The sequence below is a fragment of the Spinacia oleracea genome, chromosome 6 (assembly GCF_020520425.1).
Source record: "Spinacia oleracea cultivar Varoflay chromosome 6, BTI_SOV_V1, whole genome shotgun sequence".
In the NCBI taxonomy this organism is placed as follows: Eukaryota; Viridiplantae; Streptophyta; class Magnoliopsida; order Caryophyllales; family Amaranthaceae; genus Spinacia; species Spinacia oleracea.
The window spans coordinates 64,589,347-64,599,877 of NC_079492.1; the positions used below are offsets into that span (position 1 = coordinate 64,589,347).

At 36.7% G+C, this 10,531-nt stretch overlaps 2 long non-coding RNA genes across 2 annotated transcripts; both read right to left on the reverse strand.

Moving 5' to 3' along the window:
* Nucleotides 1-1,101: 1,101 nt before the first annotated feature.
* Nucleotides 1,102-4,048, reverse strand: LOC130464309 (uncharacterized). The gene is made up of 4 exons (XR_008924689.1): nt 3,639-4,048; nt 3,433-3,531; nt 2,712-2,776; nt 1,102-1,701 (listed from the first exon to the last, which is right to left on the reverse strand). It is a non-coding gene; the product is annotated as an uncharacterized lncRNA (long non-coding RNA).
* Nucleotides 4,049-4,877: 829 nt separating this feature from the next.
* Nucleotides 4,878-7,045, reverse strand: LOC130462559 (uncharacterized). Its single transcript, XR_008923051.1, has 4 exons — nt 6,860-7,045; nt 5,399-5,462; nt 5,220-5,308; nt 4,878-5,140 (listed from the first exon to the last, which is right to left on the reverse strand). It is a non-coding gene; the product is annotated as an uncharacterized lncRNA (long non-coding RNA).
* Nucleotides 7,046-10,531: the final 3,486 nt, after the last annotated feature.

Here is a 10,531-nt window from a genome sequence, read left to right on the forward strand (position 1 = left end):
TAGATGACTCACCTTAAGTGTAGAGCAGTAGAGCGTGCTCAACCTGAAGTTCTCCGATTTCTACAATTCTACAACAACAAATTCAATAGCACAAATTGAAGAAAATTTCTATTTGGTACCTGGCCTAATTTGATCCTCCAACGCAGGATATGTTTACCAGTTAGGACTGAGACACTTTAACCTTACGGTAATTGGCAATGACAGAGTGCTGCAACATCCACAAATTATGAAAAGCTGCAAAAAGAGGTGACAGAAATTACGAGAGATGGATTTGATGTAAAAGAAAATTATTTAGATCACATGAGCTAGTTGAATGTTGTGATGAAGGTTCAAGGAGACTCTACGGCTACATCTTTCAATTTCTTTGTTGTCATATTCGCGAATCAACTCAAGAAACCCACAAAATAATGGAAATGAAGAACAACAAACACCAAAAAATATAGATAATCAGTTTTACACACTTCATAACTTATAGATTTGTTGATTTCACTTAACAACAGAACGTTAAACAACTCTGCAACTTCTACATCTCATCCATATCTTCCATCTATCCGTTCTAATGTCTATCCAGCTACTTCAAAAAAGCATACTACTATAAGAAGATTTTAGGATATTAGTGTTATTAGTGTTATTGACTTATTTCAAATTCTTTTTGTTAAAGACTTAAAGTGAGCGATTGAAATTTGAAACTTTATTACCTGATGGGTCTGGCTTGATTAAGAGACAAATCAATCTCAGTTGTGTGTCCATGGGAGGATGGTCTGCAACACCAGCTCTTGAGTTACATTTATACACCGAAAAATAAAATGCATACATTATAAAAAGGCTCATGAATGAGTACATACCACCTTTGTCTCTTTGCATTAATTCACATCCTTGTGGAAAAAGCAAGAGAAGTTCATTCTGGGCCAAACTTGGGAACGATTTAATGGCTACAACAAGCAACATCTTACATTAGCAAAAAGAACCAGATTGTTATAGTGTAATGATCGAGATCCTTGTCCTATATTAGCATAAAGAACCAAGGTCACTTACCTTAAATATCATTTCCACAAACATTGAAGTCAATGAAATTATATCAACCATATATGAATTCAAAGTCAGTTCAATAAGTAAGTTCACCGCACTCTGTAAAAAAAAAAAAAGTAAGTTCACTGCAAATTTCAGAACTAGAAAAAAGAATTAAATTATTTGATGTTTAAACCAATTGTACCACGACCTAAAGTGGGACCTAACTTCATATAAATAGAGGAATACACAAAAATAAAATTATGGCTCAACTAAAGAGATCCAAATTTAAACATAAGTAAGCAATTACATATGCGACAAGCAATGACCAGAAAAAGATCATATTTTGTGTAACACCCCGACAATTCCCATTTTCTAAAACAACCCCTTTTAAAATATAACTGAAGGGAATTATCAAAGTATTATCGCCCGTGTAAAAACGTACGGCTTATTCAGAATTTTGCAGCGGAAAACATAAAACTAACTTTTGGGTTCATAATTAATCTATTACATATTAGGTCCAAAACAATTAACTGAAATAAGGAAATACGAATGGTGCGACAAGTTTCAAATCCAAGTTAACAAATTGAATCACTTGATTAAACAAACAGAACTACAAGCTCTCTAATCCCGATCCCAATGATGCATCATCTTCAAACCTGTAGATGGGCAATGCTTATTGATCCTTAGAGACTGCTCACCAAAGATGGGTCATCACAGGATCAATAAGACATAGCCATGATCAACACACACAAACAAAGCACGTAATCAGCAAAGCTGAGTACTACATACTAAAACAACAACAACCCTAGCATGATACTATCAAACCCACAACCCTAACATGATACTAACAACTATAAGTAAGGACAGACAAAACATAATAATTTGACGATTATACTTGACTAGACTAGGCTAGACTGGACTAGACTTTTATAACAATAATATTATTTTAATTGAAATAGGCAATGGACCGAGTTTTCTAGCTAGACGAGGTACGGGCGCGACTCCGTAACCTCAGTGACCTGCGATATCGAGGAACGTTTGACTGAAAATAGGACGCGGTGATCAATCCGGTCCGAATGAAAGGCCATGGGCTACCACCATGAACCCCAACTCCTGTTTGTCCGTCACTTTAGACGTGCACAGTCTAAAGCTATTGCTACTCAGTTTCACTTTACATGATTTACAAATTGACACCCTGTTATGACTCAACAATCACATAAGGCATGCAACTCACATTTATTTATAACTGTTTTTATTTTGGAATTGAGTAAGTGATCACAAGGCATCAAACAAGACTCATTCCAATTAACTCAAATCTTTTTCTTTAATACTGATCAACCCCTGAATATGGGTATAAGGTTTCAACTTACTAAATAAGGTCCTCCGCCCTCATAAAGTAGTGAAAAGCTAAAAAGGGAACAACAATTAATTGATCTGAATTATATACTGAATAATCTAGTGTTCCCAATCAAACATGTTTGCATCAATCTTCCATACTAACATGTTATAATCCTCAAAATGCAATAAAGGTTTAATATGTTCATCCAACAGTATCAAACATGCGATATCAACTTGACTAAGTTCATCAACAACATTAACATAACCAAATTCATCAACGATTCAACATAACCAAGTTCATCAATAATTCAACATGGTTTCAACAATTAGCACACATTCCAAGCACACAGGTATGTACGTACCTTGTGTAAACAAACTGATAGGCCACCTTAACACTTTCAAAAGTCGCCTAAAGAGAATTCTCCGCCTAAACAATCCAACAAGTAATCTCAATCAATTTCTAATCATTGACAACCGTAATAAAGCATTCTAAATACATCCTAACTAGATTTAGAACTTTCCCCGATATCAAAACTTGAATATTTGCTTTCCTAGCATCATAATTATTGAACCAGTGATTGAAATTCGTTGAAAACTTTTGCAAACATCGTACTTTAAATTTTCAGCAATACTAATTCATTTGAAAAGCTTCCCCAAGGTCAATCTACGTTCCTAGTATCTCACAACAACCAATTCGATAATTCATACTCAACCTATCATGATTAAAACTCATAAAAACCTTGAATTTCGTAATTTAAACAATCAAAATTAATATTTCAAAGTAATTTGATAATCTGAAAATTAATAATTTTATTATATAATTTGCAAAAATCTGAAATTTATAACTTAAATCACAAAACTCCTAACTTTAATTCAAGAAACTTAATTCAAACTAATACATCATGAATAAACCCTAACTCAATATTTAATTACCCAAAACTGAAACAATTCGTTCATAATTAGCAACCCAAAACTGAAAATCATGTTCAAGCCATAAAAATCATGAATTTCATATCAAGAACATAATCTAATTAACAAACTTTAATTTAAGATAATTAGTTACTTAGGATTTAAGAAAGTAACCAATTCAAGAGTTTAAGGGGGGCTGGCCGGCGGACAGCGGTGGCTCGCGGCAGGGCTGAGCACGGTCGCGTGCGGTGGTCGGCCTTGAGTCACTGGTTGCTGCGCGAAAACGAAGGGGGTCAAGCCATGAGAGCAAGAACGAAAATAGGGAATTACAAAGAAGAAGCAGGAAGGAGGAAGGAGCTTGAAGGAGAAGGAGGATTTACCGTTGATGGTGGTCGGCTGGGCGGCGAGCAGCGGGAGGGAAGGAGAGCTGAGTTGCGTGAGGGCTTTCTCTCTTTTTTTTTTTTTTTGGTTTTCACGTGAAGAATAGAGAAGAGAAGGGTTTTATTTTTTTGTTTGGGCTTTGCCCAATTGGGCTAGGAGTAGGATTTAGGTTGATGAATCCACCATGGGTTAGGACTTGTTTTCTAATTTCAATAGAACGTGGTTTTGCAATTCGAACTCGTTTTAAAGTAAAACTCGAAAATACATTTTGATTTCTTAAACCATTTAAAAGTATTCCAAATGAAATAAAGTAATTACATTTCAATTACATATTCGTTTCTAAAATCCGTAATTTATGTTTAAATATACATTAAATATATTAAATATTCGTTAAAATATATAACTAAAATGTATAAAATTACGGGGGATTACATTTTGACTTGCCCAGGAACATTTTCAGCATGTCAAAAGGTACAGTTGAAGGGCTAGAGGCGCTTTAAAGCATTGTGTTCTGTTTCATAAAGGCCAGTTCTGTTCTATTTCGTAAAGTTCAGTTCTGTTTCGTAAACTCTAGCTCTATCAAAAGTGTTCTACTTAGTTCCGTACTATTCTGTTCCGTTTTATAAAGTCCAGTTTAGTTTTGTTTTGTAAAGTTCCATTCAGTTGTGTTGCATACATTAGCCAAATATCTAAAGATAAATTTCCTTAACCTACACATAATCGAAATTCAAAAAGAGGAGAGACATCATGATGTGAGACTTAAAATCTTGCAAATGAAGAGTTGATACTTCAACATAATTCAATTTCAAATTTCGAAAAAGTGTAGACAAAGTTACAATCCAAAACACCAATCATTATCAAAGAATTGAAACCCTAAACTACAATGAAAGACTTTAAAGAGAAAATTAAATCCTGCAAATAATACGTAGTATATCCTAAATTTTACAAATAATAAACAAAATTTGATAAAAGCCGCAAGGTAAGTGAATAATTAAAAAAAATAAAGGTAAGAGAGCAAGAGAGGGGGCGGAAAACAACCTGTAATTGATACAGCCTATAAATTTGGTGTTCAAACATGTAAATCCATGAGTAAATCCGCAGACGGAGGGATTAAGTTTGCATCTCTACTCTATTTGCAAATTTGTAGCTGCTGCATATCCTCCATTGCAGTCGCTAAAAAATCTTGAATATTAAATAAATAAAAAAGTATGCAATCGAATCTATAACATGAGCTATTCAACAAATGATCCATCCCATATTAACTAATAGATATCATACAATTCGGGCAACACGAAATCTAGAACAAGGAGCTATTGTTCTAATAAGAACACCAAATAGACAAGAAATTTATAGTCTAAATTTCTGAAACTAAAGTAGAATATGTAAGAACTTGGTCCTGCATTCACTTAAAGAAAGCCCATTGTACACCTGCAATGATATGCGAGTCATTGAACCCATGCCCACACAGCCTGACACCTCTCACACACACACCCTCAAGCACCTACCAAGAACACAAGCACCAACACAGACCATTTTAAACAAAGTATTTACCAAGTGTTAAACTTATAAATCATACAGACCTGATTGTAGGTTTCTGAACTTCAGCAGGAGGTGCTGCTCCCGGATGTAATGGCAGACTTCCAGCGCTAACAAATGTTCGTGGTCCTTCCTAATCAGCATAAGACCATGAATATGTAAAAAGAACTATTAGGAAACTAAGAAAGATATCATATAACTGCAAATCAACTTTTCGAGAAACCTCTTCCTCTTTCTGTTGAAATTCCAGATCGACTCTTCCTTTTTCATGGTTATAGGTAGGCATACTGGATGACAGAAAACATAAGCAAAGGGCCTTGTCCTAGTCAGGATTCAGGATTAACCCTAGGATATAGTAAAAATATAGTAGCCAACACTTCACATATACTGTAGGACACCAGAATGTATACATTCATAACTTGCACATTGCTCACTGAGTCACCAAATTTAACTAATGAAAATTCAACCAGACTATTTTTTAGCAATGTAATCAATAAACATATTAGCATATCTTGTGAAATTTAATTCACCAGATCTGCTAACTAATGAAAAATAAGCATGGATTCAATAAGATTTGAAAGAAACTCCAACCTAAAGAAAAACTTAAAGAGTGATTAACTAAGTCTTTGAAACACCCAAAATCCCAAAAGCCATTAATCATCAAGTACCCCAAGAACCACAATAATCATAGGAACTTAATCAGTGACATTAATCTAAGAGCCAAAAGTGATTACCTAAAGCCCATAATAAAGTTCTAAACAGCTTCACATGGAGTGAAGAAAAACAGGGCACGGTAAATATCTGCAGCTGCAAACTGAGTTTTTTACGATAACCTTATAAAGCAGTCAATGTAATTCAAGATTAGGTGTTCCATATAATTGCACTAAAATTAAAATAAGCCTACGACTAAATCTGCACATCAACATTATCCAGTTCAATCAAACGCATACCAACAAACTGTTTTAATGCCTTTCCAAATGATTTTAACATCATATGAAAAATTTATAGTGTGTGATTCGAGCCTTTGACCCCCCCTTCATGCACTACAAGTTTTTTTTATTAGAGCCGAGAAAGGTCTAAACGTATCTCCACGTCAGGAAAGGTCTTAGAGTATGAGATACCATAAGCATTTAAGCAACAAAAAAAAATCTGTTGCCAGCCTATCTTCATGAGACAGAGATGGTGAAATCGGTAAGACCTGAATCAATAAAGGAGACAGTGTGAAGGAGAAACTATCTTCTAGTTATCCTGGTAAACCTTGAAACTAAAAAAACGGCCCCTGAGTCAAATCACATACAAATTCAAGCAAGATTTCATCCCTAAACTAACCGGCAAGTGGAGGGTTTCAAGTTCGAATCTACACAACACTTTCTTTCCCAAATTTCCTATGCTTAAATTGATCGAAATGGGAAAAAAATTGAAAACCCTAATTGGACATATCATTCGAATGAACACAAATGGGAGAAATTCATATTAGTAAAAGATAACGACCAAAAAAAATAGTAAGTGTAGAAAACCTAAATGTACCCAGATAAAAACATACATTAATCGAATCGAATATGAAGTCAGGAGAAAGAATTGACAGAAAACGGACAATTAAATTCACATAATCGAACAAAAATTTAAACTTAAGGCAAGAACCAGAATATCCAACAAATTCAGAACATTAGAGACAAATTAATACCTCAAATTCTTTAAATTTCTTTCACATTTTGTCATATTTCTTGAAATTGGGGCAGAATCTTCAAGCCTGGAGTGGATCTAGAAATTTCGAGGATGAGAAGTGAGAGAGTAGAAGAGGCATGGGTTGAGGTTGAGGTTGAGGTTGAAGTTGAGGACTTGAGGGGAGAGCAGAAGACGATTAAGAGAGAGAAAGAAGGGGGTGGGACGGATTTTTTTCCCCAAAATGTAACACAGAGCCTGCTAATTGAGACCATGTGCTTTGCACCTTACATTTTTCTAAATCCCTCGACGCTGAAAGGTGACTACAACTAGTTCGACACCTAAGGGCGTCGAGAAAACACGGAAACGAAAATCTTACTCCAACGCTGCATTGCAGGCGTCGAGCCCAAGGCGTCTAGAAAACACGTCTTTTGTAGTAGTAATTCCCTATCCTTTCCAGTATCTCATATGGGCCTATGTATTTTGGTCTTAGCTTTCCTTTCTTCCCAAATCTCATTACACCCTTCATTGGTGAAACCTTAAGCAACACTTTGTCGCCTACTTGGAACTCTTCCTACGTTTCAAGTCCGCATAGCTCTTTTGGCGATCTTGCGCGACTTGGATTTTGGATTGAATAGTCCTAAACTGATTTATTGTGTCCTCTATCATTTGGGGACCTAGTACAACGGTTTCACTGATGTCACTCCAACATAAGGGACTTCTGCATTTTCGCCCATACAAGGATTCGAATGGTGCCATTCCAATACTGGCATGATAACTATTATTGTATGAAAACTCAATTAGATCTAGGCTATCTTCCCATCCACCTTGAAAACCAATCACACAAGCTCTTAGCGTATCCTCTAAGGTTTGGATCGTCCTTTCGGTTTGTCCATCTGTAGCTGGATGGAATGCTGTACTCATTTTCAATGTCATACCAAAGTTCTTCTGTACACTCTTCTAGAAGTTCGAAAGGAACCTAGAATCCCTATCTGATACGATATCCTTAGGAACTCCATGTAATCTCACTACATTTTTGATGTAATATTTGGCAAGTTGTTCCATTTTCCAGGTTTCTTTCATTGGTATGAACACTGCCGACTTAGTCAACCTATCTACCACTACCCAAATGGTGTCATTTCCACTTTTCAACTTGGGTAAACAAGTGATAAAGTCCATTGAGATACAGTCCCATTTCCAACTCAGAATTTCTAAGCGTTGGACCTTTCCTTGAGGTCTCCTATGCTCAATCTTAACCTTCTGACAAGTCAAGAATCTAATTGCCACGAATTCAGCCACTTCATTCTTCATTCTTGTCCACCAATAGACCTTCTTTAGATCTTTATACAGCTTATCACCTCCCGGGTGAACAGAATATGGTGTATTGTGACCTTCTTTCATCCAATTTTCCTTTAGTTCACTACACTTTTGAGGCACGCACCATCGTCCTTTGTACCTCAAACTTCCATCATCGTGGATCTTAAAATCCATCTCCTTCCCTTGCGAAATCTTTTCCTTGATCCGATCTAACTTAACATCTCCAGCCTGATTCTCCCTGATTTCATCAAATACAGACGGTTGGATGGTTAAGGCATTCATCATTCCCTCAAGACATTCTCCATTCACTATTTCTAGATTCCATAGCTGCATGTCCTTGCACAGCTCGTTAACAACTACTAATGCATTCACACTATGACTTGATTTCCTGCTCAAGGCATCTAAAACTACATTGGCTTTTCCTTCATGGTATTGAATATCCAGATCATAATCCTTGATCAATTCCAACCACCTTCGTTGGCGCATATTCAAATCCTTCTGTTTGAAAATATATTTCAAACTCTTATGGTCCGTGAATATCCTACATTTCGCACCATACAGATAGTGTCTCCATATCTTTAATGCAAACACTATGGCGGCTAGCTCTAAGTCATGGGTAGGATAATTGGATTCATATGGTTTCAACTGCCTTGATGCATACGCAATCACCTACCCGTTCTGCATCAATACACACCCTAAGCCATTCTTAGAGGCATCACTGTACACATCATATGTGCCACTCTCATCTGGTAAGGTTAACACCGACGTAGTTGTCAGTCGCGTCTTTAAAGCTTGGAACGCCTCTTCACACTGGTCATTCCACTCAAACTTCGCTTCCTTTTTCATCAAGGTTGTCATTGGTTTGGCGATTATAGAAAAGTCTTGCACAAAGCGTCTATAATAACCCGCTAAACCAAGAAAACTCTGAATATCGGTGAAACTCTTAGGTGTAGGCCACTCACTAACAGCTTTTATCTTTGCAGGATCCACTGCAACTCCTACCTTAGACACAAAATGTCCTAAGAATGCAACTTTCTCTAGCCAGAATTCACACTTCGAGAATTTGGCGTACAATTGGTTGTCTCTCAGGGTACTCAACAGTGACCTTAAGTGTTCAACATGGTCCTCCTCACCCTTGAATTATACCAAAATATCATCTATGAAAACCACTACAAACTTGTCCAAGAATGCATGGAATACTCGGTTCATTAAGTCCATAAAAATTGCAGGCGCATTGGTTAATCCAAAAGGCATAACTGTGAACTCATAATGACCGTATCTAGTCCTAAATGCAGTCTTTGGTATATCGTGCTCTGCGATTCTCAACTGATGATAACCTGACCACAAGTCAATCTTTGAAAAGATTCCTGCTCCTTTCAACTGGTAAAACAGATCATCTATCCTAGGCAAAGGATACTTATTCTTGATTGTGATTTTATTGAGCTCCCTGTATTCTATATAGAGTCTCATACTTCCATCCTTCTTCTTCACAAACAAGACTGGCGCTCCCCAAGGCGATGTACTTGGTCTAATATAGCCTTTCTCTAGTAATTCTTGAAGTTGACCTTTCAATTCACTCATTTCTGCCGGAGCCATCCGGTATGGGGCTTTCGAGATAGGTGAATTTTCGGGTATTAGGTCTATGGTGAAGTCAATAGGTCGATTGGGCGGCATCCCCGGGATCTCCTCCGGAAACACGTCCAAGAACTCATTTACCACTGCAATGTCCTCTAGTTTCTCTTTCATCACATGCTCTAAGTCTCTAACATTACATAAGAAAACAGGGTTCCCTTCACTGACTAACTTCACGAGCTCCATTTCCGTAATGATTCCTACACTTCTAGGTTTCCCTAAATGGCGATAGGATACTACTTTTCCTAGACTAGACTTCAAGTGAATCTTCTGCTTCTCACAATCAATCTTGGCTTTGAACATAGCCAACCAATCCATTCCCAAAATCACATCTAAATCTCCTAACTCAAACTCAATTAGGCTAGACAAGAATATGGTTTTGGCTATGGTTAAAGGTACATTTCTATGGATCTTAGTACACTTCACAATTCCATCAGTTGTATTACTATGGGTACTTCAATTCTCTCGGGTTCTTTCAACTCTAACTTCTCTAAGATACCCTTTGATATAAACGAATAAGTCGTACCAGAATCAAATAGTACTTTAACTAAAATGGAGTTAATAGAAAAAGTACCAACTATGACGTCAGACGAGGTTTCAGCTTCCTTCCTAGTGATTACATTCAGCTTTCCTTGGGCAACTCCTTTGTTATAGCCACCTCCATTGGCATTTCCATTAGTGTTTCGGTTCCCATGTTGCTGATAGTTTCCCCTAGACTTTCCATTACTCTGGCCATTGTTGCCAT